Here is a 14,525-nt window from a genome sequence, read left to right on the forward strand (position 1 = left end):
TCCCAAGCGCTTAGTACAGTGCCCTGCACACAGGAAGTGCTCAATAAATACGATTGATTGATTAATTGACTCACTCCCTTTCCTCTTCTCCCCTCTGAAGGCCCTTCTCCTCCAAGAGGCATTCCCAGACTAAGCTCCACTTTTCCTCATCTCCCACTCCCTTCCATGCCAACCTGACTCGCTCCCTTTCCTCTTCTCCCCTCTCCCCGCCCCACAGCATTTCATGCATTTATTTGTAATTTTATTTATCTATATTGACATCTGCTTATTGGTATTGACACCCGTCTTCCCCCCTCTAGACTGTGCGCTCGCTGTGGGCAGGGATTGTCACTCTTTACCTCTGCATTTTAATAATAATAATAATAATGATGGCATTTGTTAAGCGCTTACTATGTGCAAAGCACTGTTCTAAGCGCTGGGGAGGATACAAGGCGATCAGGTTGGCCCACGTGGGGCTCACAGTCTTCATCCCCATTTTCTAGATGAGGGAACTGAGGCTCAGAGAAGTGAAGTGACTTGCCCAAAGTCACACAGCTGACGCACGGCAGAGCCGGGATTAGAACCCACGACCTCTGACTCCCAAGACCCGGCTCTTTCCACTGAGCCACGCCGCTTCTCTACTTTCTCTTTTACTTTCGAGAAGCAGCGTGGCTCGGAGGAAAGAGCCCGGGCTTTGGAGTCAGAGGTCGTGGGTTCAAACCCTGACTCTGCCACTCAGCTGTGTGCCTTTGGGCAAGTCACTTCACTTCTCTGGGCCTCAGTTCCCTCATCTGTAAAATGGGGATTAAGACTGTGAGCCTCCCGTGGGACAACCTCACCACCTTATAACCTCCCCAGCGCTTAGAACAGCGCTTTGCACATAGTAAGCACTTAATAAATGCTATCATTATTATTATTATTTCCCTAGCGCCTAGTACAGTGCTCCACACACAGTAAGCGCTTAGTAAATACGATTGAAGGGATGAACAGTAAACAGACACATTCCCTGCTCACAACAGTCTAGAGGTGGGCGGCCTCCCACCCCACTTTCGGCTTGCACCCCGAAACGCGGACCCTGGCGAATCGCCCTGAAGCGGGGTTGGGAAGGGTCCGGGTGGGAGGCGGCGGGCACCCGTTTTAAGGCCCCTGGGGGCATCGTCGGAGTCGGATGTGATCCGTGTGGGCCGTCGGCTCGTCCTGGATCGGGAAGCCTGGCTATTGGACTCGCCCAAGCGCTCAGCACACTGCCGGGCACGCATGGAGAACGCTCGGTCAATACGATGGGCCGAAGTCTCCTTCCTTCCTCTCCCCCTCGTCCCCCTTTCCATCCCCCCTATCTTACCTCCTTCCCTTCCCCACAGCACCTGTATATATGTATATGTTTGTACATATTTATTACTCTATTTATTTATTTATTTATTTATTTTGCTTGTACATATCTATTCTATTTATTTTCTTTTGTTAGTATGTTTGGTTTTGTTCTCTGTCTCCCCCTTTTAGACTGTGAGCCCACTGTTGGGTAGGGACTGTCTCTATGTGTTGCCAATTTGTACTTCCCAAGCGCTTAGTACAGTGCTCTGCACATAGTAAGCGCTCAATAAATACGATTGATGATGATGCCGGGTCTCTATATGTTGCCAATTTGTACTTCCCAAGCGCTTAGTACAGTGCTCTGCACGCAGAAAGCGCTCAATAAATACGATTGATGATGACGATGATGAAGTCTCCGCGCTTTGGCCGGACGTTAGTGAGTTACAGCACCAGGCTTCAGGTCCCGGGTAGACACGGTCAAAGGACGCGGCTTAAGCCGGCCCAATCAATCAATCAATCGTATTTATTGAGCGCTTACTGTGTGCAGAGCACCGTACTAAGCGCTTGGGAAGTCCAAGTTGGCAACATATAGAGACGGTCCCTACCCAACAGTGGGCTAAAAGGCTAAAAGGGCCCACCAACGCCAAGGCCGAGACGACGGCCTGTTCCTACTTAACTTCCAACTTCCATGAATTCAGGAATCGCTACTCGCGAGACAGTAATTCTCCCGACTTCATCGCTAACTTACTTCAAATGTGTTTATACAATTTATTGCTACCGAACTTCCAGGCCGCTGGTGTGGAGTTAACGAGAGCCAGCTTGGCCCGGCTTTGAGCCCTAAACCAGAAACCGCAGTCTGCAACGGTTACGACCCGCGGTCGGAGCCGCCGCCGGGACGGCAGTGTGCGGTGGCCGGGCCCGGGCCTGAGGTCCGAGTTTGGGGGCCGGAGAGTTGGGCCTTGATCCTCCTTGATTTTCCCCGAGCTTATCCGGGCCGACTCCACGGGTTTACTTTTCCAGGCGTGCGTGTGCGCGTTTCTCCATTCTGATTTTACGACGGGTCGGGGGGCTAGGGTTCTGGATTGAATCGGAAGCAAGGATCCCGGCCTAAGCGCGCTCGACGATCGCAGTAGTGGACGACGCCGAGACCTCCAGGAGCGGATGGCGGGGCCCAAGAGTGGGAAAACGGGGGCCAAACTCCCACCATCACCCCTGCCAACTCCAGCCCAGGACTTGGGAGACCCCACGGCGGCAGGATGGACGACAGGACCCTGTTGGGGGCGAGGAGGGGAAGCTCTTCCCGCCGCAATATAAGACCACCACGTCCGCGCCGCCCTTCCCGGCCCGGGCCCGATGGAGCCGGCAGGCCGCTCCGGGCTGGGAATATCTGGGAATGGGCGGGAAATGCCCCTCCTGCCCCCTCGGTGGTCAGGGCCCCCCACCCCACCCGGCAGCCCGGTCACCCCCATCTCTGCCCTCTGACCCCCGGCTCCCTGCCCCAAGCCTCCGACCCCGGGTTGTTTTCCCAGCTGGGATCAGGAATCCGACTCCCCCGCCTCCTTCCCATCTGGGGGCTTCTTCCTTGGCCGACCCCGGGAAGCGGGGAGGGAGGGAGTTTGGGGGACTTTGGGGTCCTGCAAGGAGGTGCCAGCGCCCTGGCAAGGAGCGGGCGGAGGTGGGCCCCCCGAAACACCACGGCCATCCGCTTAGAGAAGCAGCGTGGCTCGGTGGAAATCAATCAATCAATCAATCGTATTTATTGAGCGCTTACTGTGTGCAGCGCACTGTACTAAGCGCTTGGGAAGTACAAGTTGGCAACATATACAGACAGTCCCTACCCAACAGTGGGCTCACAGTCTAAAAGAGCCCGGGCTTTGGAGTCAGAGGTCAAGGGTTCAAATCCCGGCTCCGCCAATTGTCAGCTGGGTGATTTTGGGCAAGTCACTTCACTTCTCCAGGCCTCAGTTCCCTCATCTGTAAAAGGGGGATGAAGACCGTGAGCCCCCCGTGGGACAACCTGCTCTCCTTGTAACTTCCCCAGCGCTTAGAACAGTGCTTTGCACATAGTAAGCGCTTAATAAACGCTATCATTATTTATAATAATAATAATAATGACGGCATTTGTTAAGCACTTACTACGTGCAAAGCACTGTTCTAAGTGCTGAAGGGGATACAATGTGATCAAGTTGTCCCACGTGGGGCTCACAGTCTTAATCCCCATTTTTACAGATGAGGTAACTGAGGCTCAGAGAAGTTAAGTGACTTGCCCAAGGTCACACAGCAGACTTGTGGTGGAGCCAGGATTCGAACCCATGACCTCTGACTCCAAAGCCCGGGCTCTTTCGACCCGGGTCGACCCTGCCCCTTGACCTGGGCCGTCGGGTGCTGCGACCCCCCACTTTTTTCCCCTCCTGGGGCCCCCCAGCTCCAGGCTTCGGGATTCCCGGTTTGGGGCGGTCCGGGTTGGGAGGGAAATCCGAAGGAAAATTTAACAGGTTCTAATCCCGGCTCTGCCACTTGTGTGCTGAGTGACCTTGGGCGAGTCCCTTAATTTCTCAGGGCCTCAGTCCCCTCATCTGTAGAAAGGGGATTAAGACTGGGAGCCCAGTGTGGGCCGGGGACTGTGTCCAACCCATCTACCCTGGCGCTCAGAACAGTGCCTGGCACATGGTAAGCGCTTAATACAATAATAATAATAATAATAATAATAATAATAATAATAATAATAATAATAATAATAATAATGATAGCAATCCAGGGGGATGCTTCAGTCCGACAGAGCGCATCCCATCAGCAGCGTGGCTCAGTGGAAAGAGCCCGGGCTTGGGAGTCGGAGGTCATGGGTTCAAATCCCAGCTCCGCCGCTTGTCAGCTGGGTGACTTTGGGCAAGTCCCTTCGCTTCTCTGGGCCTCAGTTCCCTCATCTGGAAAATGGGGATGAAGACTGTGGGCCCCAACCTGATCACCTTGTATCCCCCCCCCCCCCCCCCCCCGCCCCACCCGGGGCTTGGAACGGCGCTCGGCCCATAACAATAATGTGGTATTTGTTAAGCGCTTAACTATGTGCCAGGTACTGTACTAAGCGCTGGGGTCCATACAAGCAAATAAGGGTGGACACAGTCCCCGTCTGCATAGTAAGCGCTTAAGAAATGCCATTTTAATAATAAATAATAATAATAATAACAATGAAAAGACCCCAGGGGAAGGGAGCCCTCGACGCCGCTGTAGAGAGGGAGAGGTGACCACACCGGTCCTTGCCCTGGGCCCAACAACAACAACAACGACAACAACAACAATAATAATGTTGCATTTGTTAGGCGCTTACTATGTGCGAGGCGCTGGCTGGGGGTAGACAAGGTGCCCAGAGCTTAGAACAGTGCTTTGCACATAGCACAACCACAACAACAGCAACAATAATAATAATAATAATAATTAATAATAATAATGCATTTGTTTAGCGTTTACTATGTGCGAAGTGCTGGCTGTGGGGAGACAAGGTGCCTAGCGCTTAGAACAGTGCTTTGCACATAGTACAACAACAATAATAATAATGATGCATTTGTTAAGCGTTTACTATGTGCGAAGCGCTGGCTGGGGGGAGACAAGGTGTCCAGCGCTTAGAACAGTGCTTTGCACATAGTACAACAACAACAACAATAATAATAATAATGATGCATTTGTTAAGCGCTTACTATGTGCGAAGCGCTGGCTGGGGGGGGGAGACAAGGTGCCCAGCGCTTAGAACAGTGCTTGGCACATAGTACAACAACAACAACAATAAAAATGATGCATTTGTTAAGCATTTACTATGTGCGAAGCGCTGGCTGGGGGGAGACAAGGTGCCCAGCGCTTAGAGCAGTGCTTGGCACATAGTACAACAACAACAACAATAATAATAATAACGATACATTTGTTAAGCGCTTACTATGTGCGAAGCGCTGGCTGGAGGGGAGAGAAGGTGCCCAACGCTTAGAACAGTGCTTGGCACATAGTAAGCGCTTAATAAAATGCCATCATCATGATTATTATCAGGTTGGGGGTGTTTGTTGAGTAACGGGCCCGGCACTGTCCTAAACGCTGAGTCCGGAGTGGGGAGCGCTTAGAACAGTGCTCGGCACACAGTAAGCGCTTACTAAAATTCATTCAATCGCATTTATTGAGCGCTTACAGCAACCAATCAATCAATCAATCGTATTTATGGAGCGCTTACTGTGTGCAGAGCACTGTACTAAGCGCTTGGGAAGTACAACCAACGCCATGATCGTTATTACAGCCAGGTTGGGGGGGTCTGCTGGGCGCTTCCCCCGTGCCCGGCACTGTCCTAAACGCTGAGTCCGGAGGGGGGGCGCTTAGAACAGTGCTCGGCACACACTAAGCGCTTGCTAAATTCATCCAATCGCATTTATTGAGCGCTTACAGCAATCAATCAATCAATCAATGGTATTTATTGAGCGCTTACTGTGCGCAGAGCACTGTACTAAGCGCTTGGGAAGTCCAAGTTGGCAACATATAGAGACAGTCCCTACCCAACAGTGGGCTCACAGTCTAAAAGCACTGTACTAAGCGCTTGGGAAGTCCAATCAACGCCATGATCATTATTATTACCAGGTTGGGGGGGTCTGCTGAGCGCTTCCCCCGTGCCCGGCACTGTCCTAAACGCTGAGTCCGCAGGGGGGGCGCTTACAACAGTGCTCGGCACACACTAAGCGCTTACTAAATCCATCCAATCGCATTTCTTGAGCGCTTAGAGCACTGTACTAAGCGCTTGGGAAGTACAGGTTGGGAGGGGGGTCTGCTGAGCGCTTCCCCCGTGCCCGGCACTGTCCTAAGCGCTGAGTCCGGGGGGGGGGGCGCTTACAACAGTGCTCAACACACACTAAGCGCTTGCTAAATTTATCCAATTGCATTTATTGAGCGCTTAGAGCACTGTACTAAGCGCTTGGGAAGTACAGGTTGGGGGGGTCTGCTGAGCGCTTACCCCGTGCCCAGCACTGTCCTAAACGCTGAGTCCGGATGGGGGGGCGCTTACAACAGTGCTCGGCACACAGTAAGCGCTTACTAAATCCATCCAATCGCATTTCTTGAGCGCTTAGAGCACTGTACTAAGCGCTTGGGAAGTACAGGTTGGGGGGGGGGGTCTGCTGAGCGCTTCCCCCGTGCCCGGCACTGTCCTAAACGCTGAGTCCGGAGGGGGGGGGGGGGCGCTTACAACAGTGCTCAACACACACTAAGCGCTTGCTAAATTTATCCAATCGCATTTCTTGAGCGCTTAGAGGACTGTACTAAGCGCTTGGGAAGTACAGGTTGGGGGGGGGTCTGCTGAGCGCTTCCCCCGTGCCCAGCACTGTCCTAAGCGCTGAGTCCGGGGGGGGGGGCCGCTTACAACAGTGCTCAACACACACTAAGCGCTTGCTAAATTTATCCAATCGCATTTATTGAGCGCTTAGAGCACTGTACTAAGCGCTTGGGAAGTACAGGTTGGGGGGGGGGGGTCTGCTGAGCGCTTCCCCCGTGCCCGGCACTGTCCTAAGCGCTGAGTCCGGAGGGGAGGGGCGCTTACAACAGTGCTCGGCACACACTAAGCGCTTGCTAAATTTATCCAATCGCATTTCTTGAGCGCTTAGAGCACTGTACTAAGCGCTCGGGAAGTACAACCAACGCCATGATCGTCATTACAGCCAGGTTGGGGGGGTCTGCTGGGCGCTTCCCCCGTGCCCAGCACTGTCCTAAACGCTGAGTCCGGGGGGGGGGGGGGGCGCTTAGAACAGTGCTCGGCACGCACTAAGCGCTTGCTCAACCCATCCAATCGCATTTCTTGAGCGCTTAGAGCACTGTACTAAGCGCTTGGGGAGTACAACCAACGCCATGATCATCATTACCACCAGGTTGGGGGGGTCTGCTGAGCGCTTCCCCCGTGCCCAGCACTGTCCTAAGCGCTGAGTCCGGATGGGGGGCGCTTAGAACAGTGCTCGGCACGCACTAAGCGCTTGCTCAATCCATCCAATCGCATTTCTTGAGCGCTTAGAGCACTGTACTAAGCGCTCGGGGAGTACAACCAACGCCATGATCGTCCTTACAGCCAGGTTGGGGGGGGGAGGTTGGTGAGCCCTGCTCGGAGTCCGAAGGCGGCCGGGCCCTGGGGGGCGGCTCCCCCAGCCCCCGCATCCCTTCCAGTCCGGTTTGGGGGGGGCTCGGGGTGTGCTGGACGCCCCTTTTCCTGGTGGATGGGCGGCCCGGCCGGGGAGGGATGGAGGGAGGGAGGGAGGGAGGGATGGAGGGAGGGAGGGGGTACCCGGCCCCCCCCCCCTTAGCCCCCCAGCCCTGAGTGACAGCTTACCTTCTGCCAATCTTCATGAGACTGGCAGCGGGCTCCCCGGGCCGCCCCCGCGCAGGCCCGGCCGGGGCCCCCGCCCCCCGGGCCCGCCCCCCGAGGCCCACCCCCTCCCCGGGCCCCGCCCCGGGCCCCGCCCGCAGCCCGCCCTCTGCCGGACGCCGGGGGGGGGACCCCCGCCGAACCCCAATCGATCGATCGATCGATCAGTCGTACTGATGGAGCGCTTACCGTGTGCCGAGCACTGCACTAAGTACAAGTCGGCAACAACCCCGGGGACCGGCAGCATCACCACGCCTTCCTTCACTCAGTCCATCATCCTGATGGAGCGCTTACTATCAATCAATCAATCAATCAATCGTATTGATGGAGCGCTTACTATCAATCAATCAATCAATCAATCAGTCGTACTGATGGAGCGCTTACTGTGTGCAGAGCACTGCACTAAGTACAAGTGGGCAACAACCCCAGGTACCGGCAGCATCACCACGCCTTCCTTCACTCAGTCCGTCGTCCTGATGGAGCGCTTACTATCAATCAATCAATCAATCAATTGATCAATCAATCGTATTGATGGAGCGCTTACTATCAATCAATCAATCAATCAATCAGTCGTACTGATGGAGCGCTTACCGTGTGCCGAGCACTGCACTAAGTACAAGTCGGCAACAACCCCGGGTGCCGGCAGCATCACCACGCCTTCCTTCACTCAGTCCGTCGTCCTGATGGAGCGCTTACTATCAATCAATCAATCAATCAATTGATCAATCAATCGTATTGATGGAGCGCTTACTATCAATCAATCAATCAATCAATCAGTCGTACTGATGGAGCGCTTACTGTGTGCCGAGCACTGCACTAAGTACAAGTCGGCAACAACCCCGGGTGCCGGCAGCATCACCACGCCTTCCTTCACTCAGTCCGTCGTCCTGATGGAGCGCTTACTATCAATCAATCAATCAATCAATTGATCAATCAATCGTATTGATGGAGCGCTTACTATCAATCAATCAATCAATCAATCAGTCGTACTGATGGAGCGCTTACCGTGTGCCGAGCACTGCACTAAGTACAAGTCGGCAACAACCCCGGGTGCCGGCAGCATCACCACGCCTTCCTTCACTCAGTCCGTCGTCTGGATGGAGCGCTTACTATCAATCAATCAATCAATCAATTGATCAATCAATCGTATTGATGGAGCGCTTACTGTGTGCCGAGCACTGCACTAAGTACAAGTGGGCAACAACCCCGGGTACCGGCAGCATCACCACGCCTTCCTTCACTCAGTCTGTCGACTTGATGGAGTGCTTACTATCAATCAATCAATCAATCGATCGATCAATCGCATTGATGGAGCACTTACTGTGTGCAGAGCACTGCACTAAGTACAAGTGGGCAACAACCCCAGGTACCGCTAGCATCACCACGCCTTCCTTCACTCAGTCCATCATCTTGATGGAGCGCTTTCTATCAATCAATCAATCAGTCGTATTGATGGAGTGCTTACTATCAATCAATCAATCAATCAATCAATCAGTTGTATTGATGGAGCGCTTACCATGTGCCGAGCACTGCACTAAGTACAAGTCGGCAACAACCCCGGGTACCGGCAGCATCGCCACGCCTTCCTTCACTCAGTCCATCATCCTGATGGAGCGCTTACTATCAATCAATCAATCAATCAATCGTCTTGATGGAGCGCTTACTATCAATCAATCAATCAATCAATCAGTCGTACTGATGGAGCGCTTACTGTGTGCCGAGCACTGCACTAAGTACAAGTCGGCAACAGCCCCGGGGACCGGCAGCATCACCACGCCTTCCTTCACTCAGTTCATCATCCTGATGGAGCGCTTACTATCAATCAATCAATCAATCAATCAATCAATCGTATTGATGGAGTGCTTACTATCAATCAATCAATCAGTTGTATTGATGGAGTGCTTACCGTGTGCAGAGCACTGCACTAAGTACAAGTCGGCAACAACCCCGGGTGCCGGCAGCATCACCACGCCTTCCTTCACTCAGTCTGTCGTCTTGATGGAGCACTTACTATCAATCAATCAATCAATCAATCGTATTGATGGAGCGCTTACTGTCAATCAATCAATTAATCGTATTGATGGAGCGCTTACTGTGAGCACTGGACTAAGTACAAGTCGGCAACAACCCCAGGGACCGGCAGCATCACCACGCCTTCCTTCACTCAGTCCATCGTCTTGATGGAGTGCTGACTATCAATCAATCAATCAATCAATCAATCGTATTGATGGAGCGCTCACTATCAATCAATCAATCAATCAATCGTCCTGATGGAGCGCTTACTATCAATCAATCGATCAATCGTATTGATGGAGCACTTACTATCAATCAATCAATCAATCAATCAGTCGTATTGATGGAGCGCTTACCGTGTGCCGAGCACTGCACTAAGTACAAGTCGGCAACAACCCCAGGGACCGGCAGCATCACCACGCCTTCCTTCACTCAGTCCGTCGTCTTGATGGAGCGCTTACTATCAATCAATCAATCAATCAATCGTATTGATGGAGCACTTACTATCTATCAATCAATCAATCAATCATATTGATGGAGCACTTACTGTGAGCACTGCACTAAGTACAAGTCGGCAACAACCCCAGGTACCGGCAGCATCACCACGCCTTCCTTCACTCAGTCTGTCATCTTGATGGAGCTCTTACTGTCAATCAGTCAGTCAATCAATCAATCAATCAATCAGTCGTATTGATGGAGCGCTTACTGTGTGCAGAGCACTGGACTAAGTACAAGTCGGCAACAGCCCCAGAGACCGGCAGCATCACCACGCCTTCCTTCACTCAGTCTGTCGTCTTGATGGAGCGCTTACTATCAATCAATCAATCAATTGTATTGATGGAGTGCTTACTATCAATCAATCAATCAATCAATCAATCGTATTGATGGAGCACTTACTGTGTGCAGAGCACTGCACTAAGTACAAGTCAGCAACAACCCCAGGTACCGGCAGCATCACCACGCCTTCCTTCACTCAGTCCGTCATCTTGATGGAGCGCTTACTATCAATCAATCAATCAATCAATTGATCAATCAATCGTATTGATGGAGCGCTTACTATCAATCAATCAATCAATCAATCAATTATATTGATGGAGTACTTACTGTGTGCAGAGCACTGGACTAAGTACAAGTCGGCAGCAGCCCCAGGTACCGGCAGCGTCACCACGCCTTCCTTCACTCAGTCCGTCGTCTTGATGGAGCGCTTACTATCAATCAATCAATCAATCAATCAATCAGTCGTATTGATGGAGCACTTACTGTGTGCAGAGCACTGGACTAAGTACAAGTCGGCAACAACCCCAGGTACCGGCAGCATCACCACGCCTTCCTTCACTCAGTCTGTCGTCTTGATGGAGCGCTTACTATCAATCAATCAATCAATCAATTGATCAATCAATCGTATTGACTATCAATCAATCAATCAATCAATCAGTCGTATTGATGGAGCGCTTACTGTGTGCAGAGCACTGAACTAAGTACAAGTCAGCAACAACCCCAGGTACCGGCAGCATCTCCACGCCTTCCTTCACTCAGTCCGTCGTCTGGATGGAGCGCTTACTATCAATCAATCAATCGTATTGATTGAGCGCTTACTGTGTGCGGAGCACTCGACTGAGCGCTTGGGAAGTACGAGATGGCAACATAGAGAGACAGCCCCTACCCAACAAACCCCAGGTACCAGCAGCATCACCACGCCTTCCTTCACTCAGTCCGTCCTCTTGATGGAGCGCTTACTATCAATCAATCAATCAATCAATCAGTCATATTTATTGAGCGCTTACTGTGTGCGGAGCACTCGACTGAGCGCTTGGGAAGTACGAGATGGCAACATAGAGAGACAGCCCCTACCCAACAAACCCCAGGTACCAGCAGCATCACCACGCCTTCCTTCACTCAGTCCGTCGTCTTGATGGAGCGCTTACTATCAATCAATCAATCAATCAATCAATCAGTCATATTGATTGAGCACTTACTGTGTGCAGAGCACTCGACTGAGCGCTTGGGAAGTACGAGATGGCAACATAGAGAGACAGTCCCGACCCAACAAACCCCAGGTACCAGCAGCATCACCACGCCTTCCTTCACTCACTCCATCGTCTTGATGGAGCACTTACTATCAATCAATCAATCAATCGTATTTATTGAGCACTTACTATGTGCAGAGCACTCGATTGAGCGCTTGGGAAGTCCAAGTCAGCAACATAGAGAGACGGTCCCTACCCAACAGCGGGCTCACAGTCTAGAAGGGGGGACGGACAACAAAACAGAACATGTGGACGGGTGTCAAGTCGTCAGAACAAATAGAAATAAAGCTAGATGCACATCATTAATCAATCAATCAATCATATTTATTGAGCACTTACTGTATGCGGAGCACTGTACTAAGCGCTTGGGAAGTACAATTTGGCAACATACAGGGACAGTCCCTACCCAAATAGAATAGTATGTACAAGGAAAATACATAGAGTAATAAATCTGTATTCATTCATTCAATCGTATTTCTGGAGCACTTACTATGTGCAGAGCACTGGACTAAGCGCTTGGGAAGTCCAAGTTGGCAACATATAGAGATGGTCCCTACCCACCAACAGGCTCACAGTCTATAAGGGGGAGACGGACAACAAAACAAAACACGTGGAGGGGTGTCAAGTCGTCAGAACAAATAGAAATAAAGCTAGATGCACATCATTAATAAAATAATAGAGTAGTATGTACAAGGAAAATACATAGAGTAATAAATCTGAATTCATTCATTCAATCGTATTTATGGAGCGCTTACTATGTGCAGAGTACTCGACTAAGCGCTTGGGAAGTCCAAGTTGGCAACATAGAGAGACGGTCCCTACCCAACAGCGGGCTCACGGTCTAGAAGGGGGAGACGGACAACAAAACAAAACATGTGGACGGGTGTCAAGTCGTCAGAACAAATAGAAATAAAGCTAGATGCACATCATTAACAAAATAAATGTGAAGCAGTGTGGCTCAATGGAAAGAGCCCGGGCTTTGGAGTCAGAGGTCATGGGTTCAAATCCCGGCTCCACCAATTGTCAGCTGTGTGGCTTCGGGCAAGTCACTTTTAACTTCTCTCAGCCTCAGTTACCTCATCTGTAAAATGGGGATGAAGACTGTGAGCCCCCCCGTGGGACGACCTGATCACCTTGTAACCTCCACAACGCTTAGAACAGTGCTTTGCACATAGTAAGCGCTTAATAAATGCCATTAAAAAAAATAAATAGAATAGTATGTACAAGTAAAATAGAAGTAAAAATAGAGTAATAAATCTGTAGTCATTCATTAATAATAATAGTAATAATGGCATTTATTAAGCGATTACTATGTGCAAAGCACTGTTCTAAGCGCTGGGGAGGTTACAAGGCAATCAGGTTATCCCATGTGGGGCTCCCAGTCTTAATCCCCATTTTACAGATGAGGTAACTGAGGCACGGAGAAGTGAAGTGACTTGCCTAAAGTCACACAGCTGACAATTGGTGGAGCTGGGGTTTGAACCCATGACCTCCAAAGCCCAGGCTCTTTCCACTGAGCCACGCGGCTTCTCTCATTCAATCGTATTTATTGAGCGCTTCCTGTGTGCAGAGCACTGGACTAAGCGCTTGGGAAGTCCAAGTTGGCAACGGATAGAGACGGTCCCTACCCAACAGCGGGCTCACAGTCTAGAAGATGGACTGGGCCCGTCTGAGCCCTGGGGGAGACAGCATAACAATAATAACGCTACGTGCTTACTATGGACCAAGCACTGTCCTGGGGAGATATAATAATAATAATAATAATAATAATAATAATAATAATAATAATAATCGTTAAGTGCTTACCATGGGCCAAGCACTGTTCCAAGCACTGGGGGAGATGATAGTATTATAATAATAAAGTTAAGCGCTTACTATGTGCCAAGCACCGGTCTAAGCGCTGGGGGAGATATAAAAATAATAATAATAATAATAATGTTAAGCACTTACTATGTGCCAAGCACTATTCTAAGCACTGGGGGAGATATAATAATAATAATAATAATAATAATGTTAAGCACTTACTATGTGCCAAGCACTGTTCTAAGCACTGGGGGATTTATAATAATAATAATAATAATGTTAAGCGCTTACTGTATGTCAAGCACTGTTCTAAGCACTGGGGGAGATATAATAATAATAACAATAATAATAATAATAATAATAATAATAATAATAATAATAATAATAATAATAATAAAATAATGTTAAGCGCTTACTATATACCAAGCACCGGTCTAGGCGCTGGGGGAGATAGTATTACAATAATAATGTTAAGCACTTACTATGTGCCAAGCACCGGTCTAAGGGCTGGGGGAGATATAGTATTATAATAATAATGATAAGTGTGCTTACTATGTGCCAAGCACCGGTCTAAGCACTGGGAGAGATAGTATTATTATAATAATAACAATAACGTTATGCACTTACTATGTGCCAAGCACTGGTCTGAGCCCTGGGGGAGATGGTATAATAATAACAATAATAATAATAATAATAATAATAATAATAATAATAACGTTAAGCACTTACTATGGGCCAAGCACTGTCCTGGGGAGATATAATAATAATAATAATAATAATAATAATAATAATAATAATAATAATAATAATAATAATGTTAAGCGCTTACTGTGTGCCAAGCACCGGTCTAAGCGCTGGGGGAGATATAGTATTATAATAATAACGTTAAGCGCTTACTATGTGCCAACCACTGGTCTAAGCCCTGGGGGAGATATAATAATAATAATAATAATAATAATAATAATAATAATAATGTTAAGCTCTTACTATGTACCAAGCACTGGTTTAAGCGCTGGGGG

The 14,525-nt window shown here is 49.8% G+C and overlaps 1 protein-coding gene across 1 annotated transcript in view; it reads right to left on the reverse strand.

Annotated features, from left to right (window-relative positions):
- Nucleotides 1-7,674, reverse strand: part of PKNOX2 (PBX/knotted 1 homeobox 2) — a 180,904-nt gene extending 173,230 nt beyond the window's left edge. Inside the window, exon 1 of the mRNA XM_038753795.1 lies at nt 7,628-7,674. The gene's annotated coding sequence lies outside the window, so the exon portion shown is untranslated. The remainder of the gene's footprint in view (nt 1-7,627) is intronic.
- Nucleotides 7,675-14,525: the final 6,851 nt, after the last annotated feature.

The sequence above is a fragment of the Tachyglossus aculeatus genome, chromosome 11, assembly GCF_015852505.1.
Source record: "Tachyglossus aculeatus isolate mTacAcu1 chromosome 11, mTacAcu1.pri, whole genome shotgun sequence".
NCBI lineage: Eukaryota > Metazoa > Chordata > Mammalia > Monotremata > Tachyglossidae > Tachyglossus > Tachyglossus aculeatus.